Source organism: Oryzias latipes, chromosome 2, assembly GCF_053564925.1.
Source record: "Oryzias latipes strain Hd-rR chromosome 2, Olatipes_Hd-rR_3.1".
Classification (NCBI taxonomy): Eukaryota; Metazoa; Chordata; class Actinopteri; order Beloniformes; family Adrianichthyidae; genus Oryzias; species Oryzias latipes.
In genome coordinates, this window is record NC_136238.1 from 25,249,794 (window position 1) to 25,273,076 (window position 23,283).

General features: G+C 40.6%; 1 protein-coding gene and 1 long non-coding RNA gene across 8 annotated transcripts in view; one reads left to right on the top strand and one right to left on the bottom strand.

Annotated features, from left to right (window-relative positions):
- Window positions 1–23,283, bottom strand: part of LOC144986673 (NLR family CARD domain-containing protein 3-like) — a 497,154-nt gene that overhangs the window by 383,175 nt on the left and 90,696 nt on the right. The window lies entirely within an intron of this gene.
- On the top strand, window positions 1,391–22,905 carry LOC144988271 (uncharacterized). Of its 3 annotated transcripts, XR_013652132.1 has the most exons (4): window positions 1,391–1,613; window positions 1,702–3,241; window positions 9,706–9,842; window positions 19,549–22,905. It is a non-coding gene; the product is annotated as an uncharacterized LOC144988271 (long non-coding RNA). The 3 variants fall into 3 exon arrangements; XR_013652129.1 differs by lacking the exon at window positions 9,706–9,842 and having other exon boundaries at window positions 1,393–1,613; XR_013652131.1 differs by lacking the exon at window positions 19,549–22,905 and having other exon boundaries at window positions 1,393–1,613; window positions 9,706–12,560.

The window sequence follows — 23,283 nt, forward strand, 5'->3', positions numbered from 1 at the left end:
TTGACTAATATTTGTATTGATGCTGTTTTCCATCTGGGTTTTCAAACCTGCATCAAGAATTAGCTCATGTTTATTGATTCACTTTCTCTGGAAGTTTGGCTTCTCTGATGAACCACCAGAGGGCGACAGAGAACTGTTGATATTATTAACACAACAGTCAAAGAAATCAACATTTAGCACAAAGTGAACAAACTTATGTCACGTGCTAACGTTCTGATTCTGTTGGAAAAGCCTTTTGTTTTGATTTCTTCAGAATTTTGTCTCAAAAAGACCAATGACAAATGAAACTCCAATAAAGTTGCTTTATAATGAGGAAATGAAATGTTATTTTTATTGAATTATCAAATGGAGACTCAGCTTCAGGTGATAAAATAGGTTGGTGCTAATTCCAGTTTTAGAAAGAACATGCCTTCTGCACAGTTTGCAGTGAACGTTACTCATTTATGTCTGTTTTATTGAACTGAAATACCTCCACACAGGAGAAAACATTTAATTTTTGACAAAATATTTTTTACCAGCCATAGAAATATTTAGAGGTTTGACTTTTTTTTTACTTTTTTCTGATTTATTTAAAGAAAACAGAATCAAAGTAATTTCTTGGTTTGAACACGTCTTTATTGTCGTCTAACTGTAAACTCCAATTCAAACATGCTGACAAAACAAGGACAGATTTCCTAGAGATTTCCTAATTCTGCTTCCATGTGATCACATGAAAACAGTCCAATGTTTTGGATTCTTCTTCTTCTATATCATTGACATTAAAGCTGCAGCTCTGTCACCAGGAAACAACATGTGACAGGTCCCAGTTTTTGGTGGAACACCGTCTCTGTGATGCTACAGACGCTGCTAAAACACAGTGGATTTCATTCTGTTCTATGTAGAAAAGACTGTTTGATTCATGTCTGATGAATTCATCTTGGAGTATTTATCCTCCACGTCTAGAAGTCCGCTCCGTGAAAATCCTGTCCCACTTTAAAGCGTTCCGTGTTTCCATGGTGACAGAGGGAACAGCTGGTTAGCATCTCTCTAACTTGACTGAACTGAGGGTTGGGGCTTCCAGCACAGAACCAACCTGAGAGCAAATGAACATTCAAATCCTCCACAAGCTAAACCCCATCAGCGTTGGATTGCTGCTGACAGACAGACTTCATTGATGGCATCTTCCGTTCTGGACCTGACGTTTAGCACACCATAGCTGGATTCCAGAGCGCTTTATCAAAGCGCCTTAAGCCCGTTTGGACTCTGGCGCTCCACGCGCTGATGAATAGTGGCGTTTGGAGGAAGTGCGGCTGCGCAGTCCGTCACTGAACACCGTCACTGCCTGGACCTCTTTCTGGGTCCTAGTGCCCTAAAGGTTACAGCTCCTGGTTCCACAAGACAAAAGTCCATTCTAGAGGCCACTCTGACGTCATCATCATCAAAGACAGCGTTACCTAGCAACCATACCAAGACCATAGCAGCTATAGAGGGAAACAACAAACCATCAACGGCGGTTAAAGCAGTCAGACGTTTGTTCTGCAGCTCAGCAAAAATCTCTGCTTTAGGTTTTGGGGAGAAAAACAAAGGAAAACACACGGAGAAGGATTCTGCAAAGGAAATCCCAAGTTCTATTGGTAAGTCAGCGTCCTGAAAACATGCTTTGTTGGTTCTGAAGTGGCATGAATGCAGACTTAGATTGGTTTGTTTCCTTGGATTCTTCAGATGGATTCAAGCTGTAAATGTTGTCAGCATAAAGCAAGTTTGGACTAAACTAAAGCAGAAAGTGGCTTTGAAGATGGTCAGGAGAAATGAGGGCTTTTTTCAGGAATTCTTGGAAGAGGAGGACTTCTCCAAACAACCAGAATCTAGGAGGAGGTTTTTTCAGCATTGAGATCAGGATTTAGCATGAGCTTCAATCCCATTTTTGTTCAATCCAAATGTTTACCGTCATATTCAGGAGTTCAACTCTGAAAGCCACCATGACATCATAGACATTAAAGACCCTGTTACCTAGCAACCAAACACAACAAACTGTAGACTATTCAAACTGGACATTTTGGGGCAACAATTCTTTTCTAACTCAAGTTTTTATGAAAAATCCAAATGATGGAAACAGATTGTGTAAAGGAAATGAGGATCTATTGGTGAGTCACAGTCCTGGAAACATGAGTTGTGCTCTGATGAAGACGCCTGATCCAAATGTGGATTTTAATTTTAAAATTGTTCAAAATTTGATGACACTAAAAATAAACAAAGTAAATTGGATGGATAATCAGAATTACTTTATTTGATCCCATTCGTGGGAAATTTGTTGAATATATTTATATATATTATTTTTTTTTTATATTATAACTGTTTTTTTCCAAAAACCCTGAAAGGATTTGACGTCACTTTTCCTACCAATAGTTTATGTCGTAATTTACAGATTATTTCATATATCAGTTCGTGAGGACCTGTGTTGTCCAGGAAATATATTACTCTTCGTTTTCTTTCGGTTAAATAGAAGACCTTGGCTGCAGACGACCAACTGGCGACTAACATCAATAGCCGGAACCGGAAGTCACGTCCCGTTCCCCCTTCTCCATTTAGGTTGCTCCTTTTCTGATCGAAAAATATTAGTCACAGCATAATTGTGTTAATGAAAACTGCCACTTTCTGTTTTATTTGCCAGTAAAGTTGAAAAAAAAGCAATTTTCCCCCGCCATCGACTTCATTATGTGAGCGACAGACAACACTCCAGACCAGCTGGTGGCGCTAAAGCACCATGACGCTGTTAGCCAAACAAAGAAGAAGAACAGCACGAGGTCTAGCAGCGTTAGCTTGTTAGAAGGCTAGCAGCGTTAGCTTGTGTTGAGAGGTCAGCTGTGTTTAGTTGGGACGTTTGTGAGGTTTATGGACAGAAAGGACGATACGTGGTTCGTGTGGGAACTCTCAGCATTTTCCAAAGTGTCGTAAATGAGTGAAGAAGTGTTGAACGGAAAGACAACGTGGATTGCTGTGATTGTGAGACTAGCAGATGATCGATCGGAGCTGCAGTGAAGAGGACGGCGGTGTTTGTGGGAGTTGGAGCTGAAGATCGGAGCAGGAACCATGTCTTCCCTTCAGTCTCTGAGAGAGTTGATCAGCGAGCGACTAGCTGCTGCTGCTGAAGAAATCTGCAGACTCTGTGAAGGAACCATCGTCCAGTACGAGCAGGAGCTCTGTCGTCAGCGCAGACTGCTGGATGTCATCTGGAAACCACAGCTGCAGCTACACCACATAGGTATGTGACCTTCAACAAAGGAAGAGAGAAGCCATTTGAGCTGTGACGTGTGTTTGTGGTGCGTGTTGATTCTTCTGCTCTCTAGCTGTGCGTTGCACAAAATAGTTCCCAAACAAAATAATGTTGTGATATTCATGGAAATCTAACAGCGCGAGTCCATGTTTCGTGTTACAGAGTGAGAACAGTAATATTACCCCCCCCCCCCCCCCCCCCCCGACACAAAATCCTCCGGCTGGCGGCCGTGTCACGCACTCAAGAACGCACGCAGCTTATAATGGAAATTAATAATTAGAACGCAGTAAATTTGTCGTATTTCCTCGCAAGACAGAAACTTCTTTTGTAGAATGAGGATGTGTGTGTGTTTCTGAAACAGCGCACGTGTGTAAGTAGAGTGCGCACGTGCCGCGTACTTCTAACCCTTGTGCTATCCTAGGCACTTTATTGGGAGTTGGGTCATCTAGACCCACTAGACAGTGCGCTGAACATTTTTTCTTCAATGATTGTGATCTTCACTGGTGTCCATGGATTACATGAAATCTTTCCACCTTTATCCACCTTTGTCATGGTAGGAATAACACGTCAATGTAAGGGTGGGGTCATCTAAGATAGCACAAGGGCTAAGAGACAGTGACAGCAGCGCCGCCGCACAGGTGGGTTCAATGAGGAGAGAAGGAGAAGAGTGATAAAAGGTTTCCCATAGAAACCCTTGAAGTCTGTTGAAGTCTGAACACAGGACTAGCAGAGAAAGTAAATTATCGGCAAAGATGAATGTGTTTACCATGTTTATTATAGTTCCAATCACGCACCATATGCAAAACTTTCAAAAAAAAAGTTTAAAAAAAAGATGCGGTGATGACCTCATCACACCGCGGTTCACCCTAATCACATGACTTATTAAAGTGATTTTGTGCACTTATTTTGCTGTCAGCATGTTACCGTTCAGCCTCAGGCTTCAGACCGTAGTCAGAAACCGCTGTTCAAACTCAAACTCAAACTTTATTTATTTATATAGCGCCTTTCATTTTGGTTAAAAACACAAAGCGCTTAACATAAAAACAGATAAAACAGTCATAAAAAATGAAAGTTGTTCAAAACAGAAAACAAAGGACAATCCCACAAAGAAGGTACCCCTCCCTCACCACCCCCCGCCCCCATCCCCACCCACCCAGTTACCCCAGTAGAACAGTGAACAGAAACAAATAACTGCAGTTGAAGAAGGTCTGGCTTGGTACTGCTGTGAGGAAACGATATCATGGGGATCCATTCATTCCAAGGCCAAGCCCGACCACAGGGGCCATTACCGCAGCGCCCGCCCAACACAGGGCAGCCCAGGGCCCCATCCATGGCTATTAGACCACAGAGTGGGACCCCAGCCCGCCCAACCAGAACGGGCACCACAGCAACGGCACGCCCTACAGGTCAAGCTGGTGGTGCCCAAGAACGATGGATCCCCCAGAGGAAACACTGGAGTAAAAAACATCAGAATAAAAAATAAAAATGATCATAAAATAACAACAATAAAAATAGAAAAAGATAAAAAATAAAATAAGATATAAGAATGTTAGTAATTAAAAAATAAAAAACGTCAGTGATTAAAACATAACCTAAGTATCATTGGTAAAATAACAATAAAAAGATTTGCATATTAGAAACAAAGATAATAATAGTCCTTACAAGAAAATAAATAAATAAATAGATAAATAAATAAACAAATAAATATGTAAATAAATACCTCAATTAATAAATAGATGAATAATAAAAGACATAAGGAATGATCAAAGTCATATAAAAGCCAGACTAAAAAGGTGGGTCTTGAGCCTCTTCTTAAAAACCTCTACAGTCTCTGCAGCCCTGAGGTTCTCCGGCAGGCTGTTCCACAGGCGAGGACCATAATGGCAGAATGAAGCCTCACCATGTGTCTTGGTCCTTACCTTAGGGACAACTAAGAGGCCAGTGCCAGAGGACCTCAGGGTCCGCGAGGGTTCGTATTTTAAAATAATATCATTTAAATAAGAGGGCCCAAGACCATAAAAACATTTGTAAACCATTAAAAGAACTTTAAAATCAATCCTGAAACGCACAGGGAGCCAATACAGCGATTTTAAAACCGGTGTAATATGTTCCCGCCCTCTGGTTCTCGTCAGAACTCGCGCCGCTGAGTTCTGTAGAAGTTGTAGATTTGAGATCGACTTTTTGGGTAAACCAGAGAGCAGGGCATTACAGTAATCTAAACGACTAAAAATAAAAGCATGCATTAGCATCTCTGTGCTGGCAAGAGAGAGGAACGGGCGGACTCTGGCAATGTTCTTAAGATGATAAAATCCTATTTTCACAATGTTTCTGATGTGAGGAGTAAAATTCAGCTCAGAGTCAAAAAGAACGCCCAGGTTTCTCACACACTGAGAAGACTTAAAATTCCTAAGTTTGGGTAAAATCATCTCTCTCTTGTCTTCAGGACCAATGATTAAAGAAGGGGCCTCACCACCGCCGTCTTACAGGCAGAGGGGAAGACCCCCGTCTGAAGAGAGCAGTTAGCTATGTTTAAAATCTCTGACTCAAAGAATTTATAAAATGCTTTAAAAAGAGAAGTGGGAATAGGGTCTAAAAGGCAGGTTGTAGTGTTTGCTTGGGAAAAAACTCGACCAAGCATCTCTGCATCAACCAGGACAAAACTCTCCAGTGTTTCCTCAGGTAAAGACAATGCCACCGACCTGCTAGGATTACTGTCATGTACCGGTTGAAGGTTTGATCTAATAGCATTGACTTTACTCCTGAAGTGGTCAGCAAAGTCCTCACATGCAGTTTGTGAGTGAGGCATGATAGATTTATTAAAATCTTTGTTTAGTAAAAAATCAATAGTCTTAAAAAGAAACCGGGGGTTGTGTTTATTGTTTGTGATGAGATTTGAAAAATAAAGTGTCCTTGCCTGTTTAACAGCGTGGTTGTAGGTTTTTAGCTGATCCTTAAAAAAGTCATAATCGACTGTTAAATTAGTTTTTCTAAATTTTCTCTCTGCTCTCCTACAAATTCTCTTCAGATTTAAAATATCACCGTTTCTCCAAGGCATCTTCGGTTTATGTGTCAAGATTTTTGTTTTCATTGGAGCGGCTGAATCAATGGCAGACTTAAGTCTGTCATTAAAATCATCAGTCAGAGAATCGCAGGACAAAGGTAAAATCTGAGCAGGAGTTTGTTTTAAAATGTCAATAAAATGTTCTGCCACTTCAGGAGTTATATATCGCTTCGTCACAGTTCTCACCGAGGCCTCTTGCTGGATAAAACCAGTCACCTTAAAAAACACACAATAATGATCTGACACAGCCAAGTCAACAACAGAGGACACACCAGCAGACAGGCCGTAGGTGATGACCAAGTCCAGGGTGTGTCCTCTATTGTGAGTCGGCTGTGCCACATGCTGGGTAAAATCCATACTATTTAAAAGATTTAAAAATTCAGAGGCAAAAGGATCATTCGTGTTGTCAATATGAATGTTAAAATCTCCAGTTATTAAAATCCTATTGTGCCTCAGAAGAATGACAGATAAAAGTTCAGAAAAATCTTGTAAAAAACCAGAGGGAGGACTTGGTGGTCTGTAAACAGTCACTGCTAAAATAGGTGGATTGCTGAACAGAAAGGAATGATGCTCAAATGACGGATAATCAGTTAAAATAATGTTTTCAGTTTTTAAACCTTGTTGAGCAATAGATGCTGTTCCACCACCTCTTTTACCTTCCCTTACAGAAAATAAAAAATTAAAATTAGGTGGAGAGGCCTCAGTGAGAATAGCTGGAGCATCAGTACCAAGCCAGGTTTCAGTTAAAAATAAACAGTTCAAATCACGGTCAATAATCAGATAATTAATTATAAAAGACTTGTTAGAAAGAGATCTGATGTTAAAAACAGCCATGTTCAGTGTGACAGGTGAAACCAGTGATTTTGCAGTTCATTTTGATTCTGTATTTGGTGCTATGTGAATAGGACGGAGACATCTGACAGAAGGAATGGTTGACTTTAAATGTGAACGTTTGTGATCTCTGCTCGTGATGTGTACTGGAATAAAGGATATGGAGGGAATGTGTGTGCTTTGATCGAACCGTCAGCTGGAAGGTGCAGTGGAGGAGAGGAGGGTGAGATCTATGTTCATCCCAAGAAGATGGGAGCCTTTATGGTTTGGATGTAAGCCGTCTGTTTTGAAAAGGTTTGGTCTATTGTAAAATGTGGTGAAATTGTCAACGTAATGGATGACAATAATGTTATTTCCGGTCCGGTCCCGGACGGGACGCAAACGGTAACTAATCAAGTGGGACACCGTTGCTATGGAACAGGCTAGAAGCCGTTTATTTCTTTGCGTGTGTGCGTGCGTGCGTGCAGAGGAGGTGTGAGGAGAGGAGGTGTGAGGAGAGGAGGTGTGAGGAGAGGAGGTGTGAGGAGAGGAGGTGTGAGGAGAGGAGAGGAGGTGTGAGCGCGAGCGCGGAGCGGGGGAGTGTCGGAGAACCGTAAATTAAAAACAAAGTGTCTCCCCCAAAAGTTTTGGAGTCTTTCTTAACCCACTCTGGAGGCTGAGGGTTCTGAACGGGAAAGTGAACCCCGTAGGAGAATCCGCCTTCGGCCCTGGAGAAAATCTCCCGTGCATTTCTGACCACGGTCGGAAAAAGAGAAGTCATCGCGCAGGAAAGGTTCATCACTTGGATCAAACACTTATTTCAAAACTGATCAAACTTTTTCCTCTCCCTTCTGGAGCGCCCAAGGCAACGCCTCCTTTGTTGCTGCGCTGCCTCCATGACAACCGCAGTCACAAAAGTCCGAAAGAGGTCCGCGTAAGGTGGAAATTCTGCTATGTAGTCCTCAGAACGTCTACGTTTGATAGTTTCAGCATTGCATAGTGTAAATGCAAAAATCGGATACGGGTCAATTTTAAAAGATGATGTAAGTGGGTCGTCAAAGAAATCGGATATAGTCAGAAATTCGGATATGGGCATCAAGACCTGCAGTGTAAATGCAGCCCAGTGACAGTGTTATTAGATCTGTCATGAGATAAATTCTTTGTGCGATAATCAGTCACTACCCGTTATTAAGTAATTTAATGAATCTATTTTTAATCTAACCCCGTGAGTGAGTGCAAACGAGTGTTGCACATGTTTTTGACTGCACAGCTGTTTTTTTGGTTACCTCAGTCATTTAGCATCTAATGAATGAAATGATTGAGATTTCACTCTGGTGTTATCGGTTCATTGATGAGGCTTGCTGTTGTTGAGAAAATATATTTAAGTATTTCTATTTCATTCCAGAAACCAAGCAAACTAGCTCCGGCTGGCCGCGGTGTGAGCTATGTTTGTCCAGCTGGCCGTGGGCGAGCTCCGAAGCTCTGGCCTTGGAGCTCTTTTGTTTGTCATGAAGGCATCCGGCCAGCTGGCCGGCAGACTGAGGGCGTCTGCAGTATTGGGTGTTGTACTTTAGGGTTGAGCAGGAATATTAATATTCAGGACGTGCTGAAGTAACTTGTCTTTTATGAACATACTCGTTAGGAGTTAGCAATAACTTTTTAGGGTGGATGTGAAAACGAAAATGCAATCCCCTCTTTGCATTTGTGTTTTAATTATGACACAGAAGAAGCAATTTTTTAGTAGAAAATGAAAAAGCAATTCTCTTAATTTATTATAATTTTCAAGTTAGACATTTCTAACTAAATTTTGCTACACATTTACAAGAGAACTTTTTGAAAATTAAATGTCAAATACCATTTTCATTATCATTTTAATTAAGTGACAAAATGAGTGGTGTAGAAGAACAAGAAGTGGTTTAGTGGATTTCTTTTTCTTGTTACTTTTGAGTCAACAAATGCAGCTTCATTTTGAAAATCAAAAAGCATTTCCAGTTTTGATTTTTTTTTTAAATTATTGTACACAAATGCTTCCATAGAGAATATTGCCCGAAACACTTCAGAACTCATCCTTCTGCTTTTGCCAGCAGCAACATAATCATTAAATACAAGAGAACCAGTTCCATTAGCAGCCATACATGCCCACGCCATGACATTACCACCACCATGCTTCACTGATGAGATTGTATGCTTTGGATCATGATCAGTTCCTTTCCTTCTCCATTCTCTTCTCTTTCCATGACTCTGGTACAGGTTGATCTTGGTCTCATCTGTCCATAGAATGTTGTTTCAGAACTGTGAAGACGGTTTTAGATGTTGGTTGGCAAACTCTAGTCTGGCCTTCCTGTTTTTGAGGCTCACTAAGGTTTTACATCTTGTGGTAAACCTTCTGTTTAGGGAGTTTTCTTCACCAGGAACAGAATTATTCCTTCATCCATCACAGTTGTTTTCGGTGGTCTCCCGGGTCGTTTGGCGTTGCTGAGCTCCCCTGTGCGTTCTTTCTTTTTAAGAATGTTCCAAACAGTCATTTTGGTCACACCTAATATTTTTGCTATCTCTCTCATGGTTTTCCTTTGTTTTTCAGCCTAATGATGCCTTGATTCACTGATAGTGACAGCTCTTATTCCAAATGCTTACACCACACTTCAAAAACTCTGGACCTTTTATCTACGGAGCCTGTGATCTGAAATACTCCATTACTGACCAAAGTAACTACTGTTAGTAAGTACTGTTACTATGTAATTCATTAACCCAACACTGTTTATTAGTTAGTAGTCAAACCACGAGGAGCTGTCTAAAAGGGGTCTATGCTAAAAAGCATAGACTATATCATCACTGGACAGTAGAGCATCCCACCCCTCACCCCCCGGGTTCCAAATAGGAAGTAGCTGCTGTCTATAAATAAACATGCAGCTGTGACTCATTCTAAATAGAATTACCATTCTTGCTGTGAAACATTTTTCTTAATATAATAAAGTTTTTTTTTCTCTAGTGCTAGTTATTCAAGTTATAAATTGACCAATCAGATGCCCCGGTAAAAGGTGTGGTGCCCACTGGCCCCACCTCGAATGTTTGATTGACAGCTTCTTCTGAGCAGCTTTCAGTGATGGGAACTAGCTTATCATGATTGGCAACTGGTTGCCCTAAAAACGTGACTCAGACCGCCTGACTAATGACTGTTTCCTGGCTCAAATTGGCAATTAGGTTTGTTGTTGTTATTGACAACAAAGATTATATCAGAGCATTATGTTGTTGGCTTCGGTATCTTTTAGAGCTGTTAAGCATTTTGGACCAATCATGTATGGAGTCCCAAACTGTTCATAATTGAATAAATAAATATGACCTCATGCAAATACACAATCACAATAAATCTCTCATCAATATATCAAAAAATCATGAAATTGTGAAAAATCTACAGAAACTCAGATCTCCAAATCAATATTTTCCTAAGTATCTTTTTTATTTCATGTTGCTGTTTTTCAGAATGACTTATTTATTTCATAATGAGCCTTTTCAGCAGAATGAGTCTGACAATCAAACCAGAAAAGGCGGAGACACATTTGTGATTGGCTACTTCTTTACTCAGACATAAGCAGCAGCACCCTGACTACATCGATGGAAGATGCATCAGTGAACGTGACGGTGCAAAGCATGCACCTCAACACATCCACAGTGTTACCAGATTTGGTCGATTTTTGGTTCTAAATTTGCGGATAAAAATGGGCTATTGAAGGTTTTAAGGTTGGTTCTGCGTTTATTTTTTTCTCATGAAAATATAGTAGCGGACTACGTTGGGCTGGGAGGCTGTTGGAATCAAAGAGTCATATCAGTTGGCGAGGTCGACAACACCCACATGACAATGATTTCTATTGCTTTTAGAGGTGTCTAAGGCCGCCTTTACACTGTAGGTCTTGATGCTCATATCCGATTTTCTGACTATATCCGATTTTTTTTTTTTTTGACGACTCGCTTACATCATCTTTTAAAAGTGACCCGTATCTGATTTTTGCATTTACACTATACAATGCTGAAACTATCAAACGTAGACGTTCTGAGGACTACGTAGCAGCATTTCCGCATTCCGCGGACATCCTTCAGACTAGGCCTGGTCGATAAATCGATCAAATGAATTAATTCGAATTTTTTGTTACGGGCGATTTCAAAAATAACTAAATCGAGTTTTTATTGGCGCATTTTTGGCTCCCCAGAGCTTCCGTAGCGTTAGTGTCACACGGTGACACGCGACAATCGGCACACAAAGCAGCTAGCGACAGCAGGGCTACCGGTGACAGTGGGAAGTTTGTTCCCAACAAAGGAATAAAATCATCTGTTGTTCAGAACTGGTCTGGGTTTACTGTTACAGACGTGGAGGAATAGACCCCCCACCCTGCCTAAAGCCCATCGGAGTCAAAGGCTACGTTCACACTGCAGGCTGAAACGACCCAATTCCGAATTTTTTGCCCCTAAGCGGCCCAATTCCGATCTTTTCATGACAGTCTGAACGACACAGATCCGATCTTTTCAATTGCGACCCAGGCCCCGTGGGTTTGCCGTCCTGATTCCGAATTGTAGCCGTTCTTTTCAATTGCGACCGCCGTCTGACCGGCCAGGCGACTTGATTCCGAACAGTACGTCATCGACACGCAACAAATGTCATCATTTTGCGTTGAAGTAGGCGGGAACGAGAACGTAAACATCAACCATGGTGGACGATGCTGCTGAGACCAGTCAGTGGAAGGGAAGGGAGATCCCCGATTGGATTAATATTTGGGCTGATCGCTCTTTTCAGGCCAAACTCGGGGGCTCTTATCGCAACTGGACGGTTTTTGAAAAAAATTCCAGCTAATTGGCAGAGCGTGGTGTTGAACCTTTCCCGCGATGACTTTTTTTTCTTTCTCCCCTTTCCGACCGTGCTCAAGCGCGGGGGACCCGAGGCGATCATCTTCCTCCTCCCTGTTCTGATCCTTAGATTCTCCAGAATGGGTTAATAAAGAGTCCATAGCATTTAATCTGGGGGAAACCTTCTTCTATTACCGTCATCCTGACCGTGACCGTGACTCCTGCTGCTTCATGATCATCATCATCTCCGTGGATAAGACGGGGTTTATTAATTTAATTAAAAACTTAGACCCCAGATATGAGCTGTATTGATAATCCTTTAGAAAACGGTGCTACTCTAGACTTAATCTAATCGAATAAATCTAAATTAGACAAAAACAAGACAAAAGTTATATAAAACAAGACACAATTATTTAAACACAAGTCCAAAAAGGGAGTAAGAAGAAAAATCTTATACTTAACTTTGATTCCAAGAGCGTGTTCATTTATTTATTATTCATCCCAGAAATGGGAGTTACATTTGTCTTGGGTTTGATTAAATAAAAGCAACATTTGCTTGAACTTGTCTGCCCTTTGTACTTATTGCTTTCCTTAAGAAGGGTGGGGGGGGGGGGGGGGGGGGGGAATCGGAAATCGAATTAAAAAAAATAAAATCGGAGATTTTTAGGCCATATCGCCCAGCCCTACTTCAGACTTTTGTGACTGCGGTTGTCATGGAGGCAAAGCGGCGACGGAAGGAGGCGTTGCCTTGGGCGCTCCTGAGGGGATGCACGGGGGAGGAAAAGAAGGAGGGTTGCTCGGCTCTCTCTGAGTTTTGAATGAGAAAGTGTTTGCAGACGTGATGTACTAACAGTTTGATCCAAGTGTTGAACCTTTCCTGCGCGATGACTTCTCTTTTCCGACCATGGTCAGAAATGCACGGGAGATTTTCACACAAAAGCACCTTAATAAGTCATGTGATCTCAGTTGGTGGTGTCCTGAATAGACGTCACTGACGTTCGACTCGCATTTACTGGGGAATATCCGATTTGTCTGCTTACATGGCACACGCAAATGCACATATCCGATTTGTTTCCGATTTATTTCCACATATGAGAGAGGCCTGTATCCGATCTGAGAAAATCGGAATCCATGCGCTTTGTCCTGCTTACACGTTCACCGATCATATCCGATCTGTGCCACAAGAGAGGAAAAAAATCGGAATTGGGTCACTTGAACTATGCAGTGTAAAGGCGGCCTAAGTAGCTTTTACATACTATATATATATTTTAAATTCATATATTTTTATACATATATGTAAATATATTCTATTTATATATATAATATATATATATAGAGACATCATTTGTTGTTGTTAAAGAAGAGAAACAGTCAGCCTTAAAAGCTCAAACTTCAATGAAAATGCAGTGTTGCAGGATTTCTAACAAATAAAAAAATATTACAAAGAATTTAAAAAAAATTGTAAACATTTAGGAGTTTTAGACCTCTTTGACATGTAAGATCCACTTTTTCCTTAAGTCTGAATCCATTGGAAACCTGCAAGAAAAGTTCAGTCTCTGAATGTTTAAATCTATATTACTATAATAGCCTAGTATGCTGTATACAAGTTTAGCAAAATAAAATGTACATTTATGTCGACAGCAAATTATACGTACATCATGCAGCATGTTGATAACATCCCTGCAGCATCATGAATGTCAACATGTGTATGATTAATGAAACCCCTGCAGCATTAAAAGAAAAAAAATTATAGTACTTACCTGTGAAAGGATATACCTTCCTCCTTCATGGACTCAGTTCTCTGATTTTGGCAGTTGAAACCCGCACAATGAACTGGTATTATGCAAAAAATTTGTTCACAGGCATGCACTGCAGCAGTAACTTGACCTCACCAAGATGGCGGTGCTCTCCTCCCATCACTTGATGTCTCCTCTAGTGATATAACTCGTTGTTTGGAATGCCTCTAATCTTCTATGTACTGGAGCTCTGTGAACGCACCAGGACGTGTGTTTTTCCATCTCTCTCTGGCTGAGTTTGAAAGCTTGCTGTCCCGCTTTAACCCCAGAGGGAACAATAAAACCAGTGGACCTGATTTATTGTTTATTATTAATTATTGTCTCCATGAAAATAAAAAATATCATAAGGTTCAGGAGTCCGGAGCAGGCCAGGTCTGCTGGCTGGAGCCGGGAAAACAGATGTGACGACAGACTGGATCTGTGAGCACAAACAGCGGAGCTGTGTTAGCTACAGAGTAGAGAAGAGCTCTGAGAGAATAGCATGAGGATTTTCAGATAAAAACTGTGCATTTTCTAATGCAAAAAAAAACAACATTTTGCATTGTCATTTATTGGGGTGTCATGATTTTCCAAATCCTCAATTCGATTGCATTTTCGATTCTAAGGTCACTGTTCGATTCGATTCTCGATTTTTACATTTATTCTTTTTAAAGCCCAGATTGTCATTTTTTAAACTAGACTTTAATGCAATATAATATCTGACCTTTGTTTGCAATGTACCACACTACATTGTCAAATTTAAAACTTTAATTGACAACATAATGTAATAATAACTTATACAGGGGTTGACATAGCCCAGAAATTTGCACTGGCCCACAGGGCCAGTAGTTTTTGAAAGTAACTGGCCCTGCCTGAAAGTTACTGGCCCGACACCGCGCACAGCGGGACCCGCCGCTCCGCAGGTGCTTGCAACTTTAGGGGGATCCGGGGGCATGCCCCCCCCCCGGAAAATTTTAACATGGTGTAATTTGGTGCATTCTGGTGACATCTAGCACTTATTTCTACACTTTTCATTGACTGAACATAGAGCATATCGAACTTAAATATGCTCTAGTCTGTTTCAGATGTTTTGAAGAGAGCACTACAGTGTAGTAGTAACACTAGTTAAGAAGTTTTCATGCTGCTTCTAATCACTGCTATTTCACATTTGTTCCTAATCAATAGTTAAGAAGTTTCATTTACTTTTCTGCTCTGACTGCCTTGAGGTTCTGCTTTTTGTTACTGTTGCAAAGTTACATTTACTATTTAGATCCTTAATTAAATTAAATAAAATTAAATTACTGAGATCATTCAGCTAACTAGAAATAGTTACTTCTTACAGTGTTGTAAAGAAAAACAAAATGAAGTAGTTTGACATTATACTGCATTTGAGTCTGAGATTCAGGTATTTGGAGTTGCCTTTGATTCTTTGACATTCAGCTTAAAGCTTAGTGCATACAGTTTCATCTTCAATGCAATCATTAAATATCTTGCTGGCCATACTACTAATTCCACCCATTACTCCATGTAACATATTCCTATCTATTCCTGCCATGTCTTCCACATCTCACATGCTTCAGTCTCTGAACACTAGCCACGTTTAAATGGGCAAAAGTAATCGGAATGAACGCCTGATCGGAAGGAAAATGCGTCATGTAAACACACCGTTCGGAATACTCTGCCCCGATCAGACTCGTTCAGATCTAAATTTCTTTCCTATGGAGATAGGTGGGTCATACCGATTGTTTATCCGATCGTGGAGCATGTAAACGGTTCATTCCGACCGTGTGTCACTACTGCTCTGGGTTACGTCATGCATAGACGGTGTTTCGCTGAGAGAAAGCTTTGGAGCTCATATGGGACTGGCCAGCTGCTCTGCGGAGGCCCCGTGAAAAGCGCCGCTCTGCTCTCGCCCCGCTGGAGAGGGAGATGTGGGGGAGGAGCTCTTCGTGACCCAGCACCCGAGCTCTGCGTCCCGGTTCGGGTGCCTGTGGACCGAGTGAACCATGTCTCAGAGTCTGAGCAGAGCAGCCAGATTTTTTAATGTGTGTTTGAGGGGAGGGTGCTTTCTTACGCGTGCGTTTTGTTGTATGTAATATGTGGGAGACATGGATCCGTCCCGTCGCTCTGGGTTAGCGGCTGCCGGCTTTAGGAGAACCGCGTCTGAGAAGAGCATGGACCGCCAGCACACACATTGGCTTTGGGGCGGTGTGTGCTCAGAGCACAAATGCCTCTTGGTGCTAAGAAACCGTTGAAACAAACACAAGGATTTGTGTTTCCAGTTGTGTCCCGACAAAATAAAGACTGATGTTATTCCCAGACATTTGCGTGCAGCCAAGATGCAGATTACAGCTTTTCCCGCATGGTCCTGGATTTTGTGTCAATCAAAAGGCTAATGTTGTTAGCGCGTGTTAGCCTTCCAGCTCTGTTTCATTCACAAAAACGCACTGATCACATAGATTAAATATAACGATGAGCGAACAGACACTTCATAATATTCATGACATTGATAAAAGCACGTTTGGAAGATTGTCTCGTATTACGGAGCTGCAGCACATGCTGTCTGTCTGTGGCAGCGGTTTGTTTACAACGGGACCTAGTTTGGCATCCGGGTAATTTTACACTACTGCGCATGCCCAGATGATTCATTCCGACTGTAAGTGTGAGCCATGGGAACGTTTGTTCTAATCGGAAAAAGGTTTTCTGTGCCCGTGTGCACGGGTGAATTTTAACCCGACCATTGATCCGATCAAGATATTCTGCCCATGTAACCGCGGCTACTGATGCCAAGCTGCTGATGGAAAAGTTTCATCAACCAGGAAGTGAAGTTGGTTCCCAGGTCTGTCAGAATTTCATCAGGTATTCCTACCCTGGAGAAAAACTGAATTAACGCTCTCATGACTGCAGGAGCTGTAATGGTGTGCCGGGGAAAAGCTTCTAGGAACCGTGTAGCAGAATCAGAGACCACCAGGATTTACTCGTGACTCGGGATGGGTATTGTTAAGGTTACTACTACTCTTATTGATACTGCTTATCGATCCGGCATTTTAACGGTAGTCTTATTGATACTTTTTGAGGACGAAAAATAAACAAATAAATAAAAAATGGCAAATTATGAACACAAAGTGTTTTATTTTGTCATTATGTAACAGCATTGTTTTTTAACAAAACATTTGACTTTATACATGAGAATGTTCCAATAAAAACATGGAATGCACATGGATGTGCTAGACCAGGGGTCTGCAACCTGAACCTCTCTAAGAGCCATTTGGATCAGTTTCCCACTGAGATGAAAGCACAGGGAGCCACAACACTAGATGTGTTAGAAAAAAGGTTTTTGCCGATAAATAATGATAGTTCATTTGACAATACTTGTATTGATTCAAAATGCTGTCAGGATATTTATTTTATTATTTGTATTCTTTATGAGAGTGATCTTTCCTTTGATCTTTTGTCCATTTTTCACAACCTTCAATAGACTTTTCTGTCTGTCAAGCACCAGAGCAAAGATGAGTGGGATGATGGAAACAAATTCACTTTGATGTAGACTCCTTTTTATTTATTTTCTTGAAATCCATTTAACCCAAATCATTACATTAATTTTATGGATGTCAACTATGTTTTAATAGGAAGCAGCTGTTAGTTTGTTGGTTGTGGTCTGGAATCATACGGTCATCGTAGCAGCAAGTTGACAGTGGGGGCGCCCTGACGCAAATTTAATTCGTTTTAAGCGAAAATGGGTGATCTTAGTCTAAGGGGATGAAAGGATTTTTTTATTTTTTTGGGCGCTCACGTGTCCCCTGCGAGATCGCCACCAACTCTGTCAGCTTTCACAGCTGCAGACACGCTCACTCAGTGTGCTTATGATGCTCTCTTCCTTCTGCCTGCTCGGTACTACCTGACGGTGTTAAAGGCACGACGACCCTCTGAGAACATGGTGGTTATTTTACAAAAACACAGAGAGCCGCAGCATTTTGGACCGTTTAGCTCTTTCTGCCATCCTAAAACTTTGGCAGCGTTCCTGTGCGCGCCCCCCGCATACTGTCTAAACAACAGCCCCGCCCCCCGTGCACACAAATAGTCAGACAGACCTCTCCTCTTCAGAGAGAATAGCGAAACTAATATAATCATTAATTAAAGCAAAATTGACTGACTTGTAGAGTTAATTATGGCAGATAACGTTTATATCTTGTGGGACCCAAAAAAAGCGACTTCTCCAGTACCGATAGCAGAACCGTTGAGGTCAGATCTTAACGATACTGCTGATATTGCTGATGTTCTCACTGTTTGGCCTCACCATCCCTCCCAGTGGCATCTTTTGGCTTTAGGTGGCACTCAAAGTGTTATGTATCAGTTTAGCTTTCGCCTGTCATATCAGTCATGTTTTCGACTACATTTCTCAGACGTCCTGTGCTGGACTTGGTGTAATCCTATGGGCTCCCCTTTGTTTTGCATCTTCTTGGTGTTTTCTCTGTGTTCTATTTTCCTCCATTATCACCGGTCTTTTGCATTTCTCTGGTCGCGACTTGTTTTCGAATCTAGAATTCCGCTTTGTTTAAGTAAGACATATGGTCCTACGACCATTTAGTATTATTTCTGCCATGGATCTCTGGTTTATTGATGCATGCCACTATGTCATCCCTTGTGTTTGTGCAGCACGTCCTTAATTCAATCTTTGGTTGTATAATTAAGAATTTGTCTCTGTTGGGCCACCTGAATTTTGCTATGTGCATTTTTCCCCACGGCCATCTTGTTTTCTTGTTCTGGGTAGCTCAGTCCTTTACCTCCGTGTTCCTGTTGTTCTGGATGTTTGTCTTTTTTTTTGGTCTCTAATTCTCGATGCTATGAGTGGTTTTGTTATGACGCTGACTGTTTGGATCTTTGGTCTCCCTCCACTTGTTTTCTGATAGTCAATCCTCTCCCGTCATAATTCCGCTTTGACTTTCAGGGCTGCGTCACTTCTCACGATTTGTGCAGCTGCACTGTGTCCTGTTTATCTGTTCCTCTTCTAGGAATTATGAAAAAGAAAATTTCTACATGTTCTGCTGCAGCTACGCATATATCTGCGTTACCTTTTCACCAGTACAGAGTTCCCTTGTTTTATTGCAGGAGTTTCTTTCTAAAAAATAACCACGATCGCTGAAATCCAAGGAGTCTGATTACAGAAGTTTATGGCAGTAAAACTCCTCACTGACTAAATATACTTTTCTCAGACAGACATGAACATTTTCATCCTTTTCTCTTGTTTGAAATCTCAAACTTTCATGGAAATTAAGTCCAGGATCTTAGAATAAAAACAAAGATCTGATGGATCAAAGATTTCTGTTGATCTGAAGAGCTCCGCGTTTCTGTACAGGAGACACGGCACGGACTGAGGAGATTGATTGACAGGGTCTCCAGCCAATCAGGACACAGAACAGGGTGCTGTTTAAAAAATGCAGCATAATCGCTCTAAAAAATAAACTAAACCGGTAAAGACGAACTGCGACGTAGAAAGAGAAGACTCTCTTCTGTTATGTTTGACAGGAATTTTAGAGGGTTTCAGGTTGGAGCACAGACTGCAGAAGGGGGAAATAAAATGTCACTTCTTGATCATGTGGGCAGATAAAAAAACACGGGCCTCTGATATTGTTCAGTGTGCCTGACCAAACATGGGGGCAAGCCGGATTAAGCCCACGGGCCGTAGTTTGCCCACCCCTGAACTAGTGTGAAATATATGACTGAGCAGTTTTCGACTTTTATTGGTGTTTGCCAATACACAAATTCATTTAAAAGTATAAAAAGGGCTTTTTCTTATGTTTGTATTCCTGCAGCACTCCCCCAGCATTGGATGACTGAAGAGGAAGATCAATGCAACCAGCAGAGGAACTTTAAAGTGGAACAGGAAGAACCGGAACATCCACAGACTAAAGAGGAATCAGGGGAGGTCTTCATCAGTCAGGATGAAGATCAGCTTGATCTGAAGCAGGAGACTGATACCTTGATGGAGATTCCTACTTATGAGGAAGATGAGAACAGTGAAGCAGATCTAAACAATCAGCAGAGGAACTTCAGAGTGGAACATGAGGAACCAGAACCTTCACAAACTGAAGAGGAACAAGGGGAGCAACAATTTCAACAGATTAAAGAGGAACCAGAACCACAACAGATTAAAGAGGAATCAGGGGAACTCTGCATCAGTCAAGATGAAGATCAGCTTGATCTGAAGCAGGAGACTGATACCTTGATGGAGATTCCTACTTTTGAGGAAGATGAGAACAGTGAAGCAGATCTAAACAATCAACAGAGCTTTAATGTAACTGATAGTCCTGATGGAGGAAACCAACATGTAGAATCAACATCAACTACAGATGAAGAGACAGAATCAACATCAACTACAGATGAAGAGACAGACCCACAGAACAGAGATCAGAGGAAGAAGAGAGACAGAAGTCATGTCCAAACTGGGTCTGATGAAAGATATTGTGCATCTAAAAAATGTGGTAAAAAGTTTAGTGGGCGGCCTCAGTTGAAATTTCACATGAGAACTCAAACAGGAAGGAAGACATTTTCTTGTAAAAACTGTGAAAAAAGTTTCAGTTATAAATTTAATCTCAAAACACACATGAGAACTCACACAGGAGAGAAGCCTTTTTCTTGTAAAGAATGTAAAAAAAGTTTTAGTCAATTATCTAGTCTCAAATCACACATGAGAACTCACACAGGAGAAAAGCCTTTTTCATGTAAAGAATGTGATGCAAGTTTTAGTCACAAATATAGTCTAGAAACACACATGAGAACTCACACAGGAGAAAAGCCTTTTACTTGTAAAGAATGTGATGCAAGTTTTATTCACAGATCTAGTCTCAAAACACACATGAGAACTCACACAGGAGAAAAGCCTTTTACTTGTAAAGAATGTGATAAAAGTTTTAGTCACAGATCTAGTCTCAAATCACACATGAGAACTCACACAGGAGAAAAGCCTTTTACTTGTAAAGAATGTGATTCAAGTTTTAGTCAAATATCTCATCTCAAATCACACATGAGAACTCACACAGGAGAAAAGCCTTTCCCTTGCAATAAATGTGATGCCAGTTTTAGTCGAATATCTATTCTAAAAACACACATGAAAACTCATTCAGGTGAGAGATAGTTTTTATGGCTGATTAATGGCTCAGTCATAAATGTAATCTAGTAAAATACATTAGAACTCACACAGGTGAGAAGCTTTTCTTTTTTAACGAAAACATTTTTTTATAAAGGATTTACAGAAAGATTTCAACTACGAAAACAGAAAAACATAGAGCAGAAAACTTGTACAGTATATGGGAAAATATTGTGAAAAAGCCATTTGGTCGTTTTTTATTTTTTTTATTTTTGTTTTTAAAAGAAAGAACTTTTTTTGTTTATATACAAAAAAGAAAAATGTTGGAATATTTCAAGCCTTAGTTTAATTTAGTGAATTTATTGTATAAGTTTAAATAAAACGATGGGAAAAAAGAACATTCTAACAAATGTTTATGTCAAAAACATTTAGTGATCATGTTTAACCCTTGTGCTATCCTAGACACTTTACCATTGGGAGTTGGGTCATCTAGACCCACTAGACAGTGCCCTGAACAATTTTTCTTCAATGATTTGTGATCTTCACTGGTGTCTATGGATTACATGAATATGTTCCACCTTTGTTATGGTAGGGAGAACACGTCAATGCAAGGGTGGGGTCATCTAAGATAGCACAAGGGTTACAAAGTGTGTTGTGTCCTTCCTGCCAGCGAGTGCTTTGGTATTGGAGGGGTAAATTATCTCAGTCAGACTGGTGGACTGGTTGTATTCTGCACCATCCCATATTGCCAAAATTGCCTAAATCTTTTTCAGTGACTACCCCCAATCTGGTGGCCTCAATGACACAGAGCATTGATGTAGTAATTCAGTTCAAAGGAGGCATTAACTACATTTTGTCCTGCCATTGTTTTTTTTTTTTATTATTTTAGACAAAACTTATTTAGTTGACCATTGTTGTATTTTCTGATAAGACAATGTTTATGTTGTCAAAGTGTGTACATTATTATGAGAAATGTTTTGTAAACATCTTTGATTTTTTGTCATATTTTCATTGTTGTTTTAGACTAAAAGAAGGGACTTCAGTTTTTAATTTGTCAAGGCATGTGAGCTAGTAACCATCGAGTGAAAAAAGATTTTCTTTTAAATCCACTAACTAATGGAATCACCATGAATCAGCAAATTCTGCAGCTCAGAAAAGCGGCTTCAATATGCAATGATTTAAAACATAAAGTGTTGCAGAACTTTGAATATGGAAAAACTGTGGAGAACATTTTCATGTGAATCCTCTTCTAAGCTGTTTGTTCCCTTTTGGGGTCACGAAGGCAGGGGACATCCTGCATCCAGTCTGTCACAGGGCCCATGCACTCTCACATTCACATCTAGGGACCATTTAGACCAACCAATCGATCTATGAAGCACGTTTTGGATGGAAGCTGGAGTCCCCAGAGGAAACTCACACATGCACAGGGACAAACATGCAAACTCTACTGTTTTCAGATCCTCCAACCAGGACTTGAACAGAGTGCCTTCTTGCTTTGAGACAAGAGCGCTAACCACTGCACCACCGTGCAACCCGACAACAATCAGGTTTATGTTTTTTTGTTTATGTTACTGCTGAACGTAACCATAATATTGATGGAAACTTGTTTGAAGTAACAAACCCCATTTCTTTCTTTCTATATAAATCTTTGTGTTTGTATCAATTTTGTTTATTTTGATCTTTGGTTCTAAATTAGGCTGATTTAATACATATAGTTTAAACTTTTTCATACATCCTGTAAAAATACACACCTATAGTAACTGTACAAACATATTCTATTAAAAAGCAAGAATCGTGTTTCGGTCTGTGAAACGTTGAGCTTAATTCATGAATTCAATTGGATCGCCACCTAAGGAACGATCCACAGTCTTAGTAGAACCGCATCCCTACCATTTAGTGAGGAAAGAATTTTCCTAAAAATTTATTCAAAAAGATTTGGATAAAGAACCAGACTGGTGTTTGTGTCTGGTGTTCTTGTGATTCATGTTTTCTAGTAGACATTAGAACTGTTCCTCTGTTCTTTTTGGTTCTCAGTGTTCTGTTCCAGTCCTTACTGTGAAGAATAAAGTGGACGTGAACATCAGTCAGAAGTGTGGAGTCTTTCCCACAGTGTGGGTTTCTGCTGTTTGTTAGTTCTCTGCTGGTTCCAAAGCTGGACTCTGTTCCAAAAAAGTTCAAGGGTAAATTAATTGATGTTCTACACTTTTGGTTCCAAATCTGCATGGAACTTTAAATATGAAGGACTGCATTCACTGTGAAACACGTATTTATTCAAAGACGTGAGCATAAAATGACTTAAGGAGAATAAATGTTAAAACTTTTAGACCAAATGGAGACTGAAGCATTTTTCTTTTTAAATATCTGTGAAAAATATCACATTTATCTAAAAATCAGAATCACCCTCCAGAACAACTGTTTTTCCTGTTTTTATTGGACTAATGTTCACCATCTGCTGAGGAGA